The following is a 1,212-nucleotide window of genomic DNA, read 5'->3' on the forward strand; positions in this document are numbered from 1 at the left end:
GCCCCACCCTGCACCGCACCGCACGGGCCCTGCAGGGGGCTTCCGCCCTGGCCGGCGCCGCGGGCGCGATCCCGCCCGGAGCCCCGTGGGAGGAGGGGTTGCTCCCTTGCACCTCCGGGCCCGGCCACAACGCGGACAGCAGCGCCACCTGCCGGCCGGGCCGGGCCGGGCCGCGCGCAGGGAAGCGGGGCTGGGGGCGGGGGTTGCTTCGGTGCCTGTTCCCTGCCCCCGCGTCCATCAGACCGCCCCGGTGTAACGCGGCAAGGGCCGTGACAGCTCCCGCATCACTGGCGGGCGCGGGGGCGCACGGTCCCACGCGCACGCCTTCCGGGGCTGGGGCTCCTCCGCCCTCTCCTTGACTGTAGGCTACTGGCAGAGGCCCGGCCGGGGCAGGGGCAGGGGCAGGGAGCGGCCCGGTCTCATTAATCACTCCAGGTTTTCACCTCCCAGGTTAGGCGGGTTGGTGGCTCAAAGGAAGTGATTTGCGGTGACTGATTGGGCACCAGTGAGTAATGCTGCTGAAATGTCCTCATCCCGCTGTGTAATGGGAATCCTCCCCAGGGAGCTGGCTCCCCCCCTCCCCTTCCCGCACGGCCTTCCTGAAGCTCGGCACTGCTGGCGCTAGTAGCAGAAATAGTAGATTTGTGCCCCAAAGATACACCATGTATCAATCACTTCCTTGCCTGCCCACTGAAAAAGACTCTTGCAATATGAGGCATATTCATATGCAACCAAACACAAGATGGAAAACCTTTTAAATCTCCCCTTCTGTGTTAGAGAGATGGAAGCCTAGGCACTTCCTCCCTGAGAGCTCCCTACAAATAAAAATCACCCTTTTCCTCACACAATCCCAAATGGGGTTCTCCAGTAAAGGAAAATGCCATTGCGACTGCTCAGCAGAATCCTTTTTTTCCTTCGGAGAATCTAGTAGCACTTCTCTCCCCTTTCCTGCCTTCATCTCAGGCAAGCTATTTCCAAATAGTCTGCATACTTTTCCTTATAAGGAATATCTCCCTTGGATCTATATGCGGCTCCTTTGAACAAGTTAAATAAACGTCCTGCTAGAGAGCAGCCTCATCCATTTAGCCATATACAGAGAAAGAAAGAGACATCTGATCCAGATTACATACAGACTCCTTCCCTCTCACGCTCTGCAGCAAGCTAGATGATACAACTGGATGTCTATGCTGGGGCTGAAGTACTTTTACTGCT

Source organism: Crocodylus porosus, unplaced genomic scaffold, assembly GCF_001723895.1.
Source record: "Crocodylus porosus isolate Cpor-Errol unplaced genomic scaffold, CroPor_comp1, whole genome shotgun sequence".
NCBI lineage: Eukaryota > Metazoa > Chordata > Crocodylia > Crocodylidae > Crocodylus > Crocodylus porosus.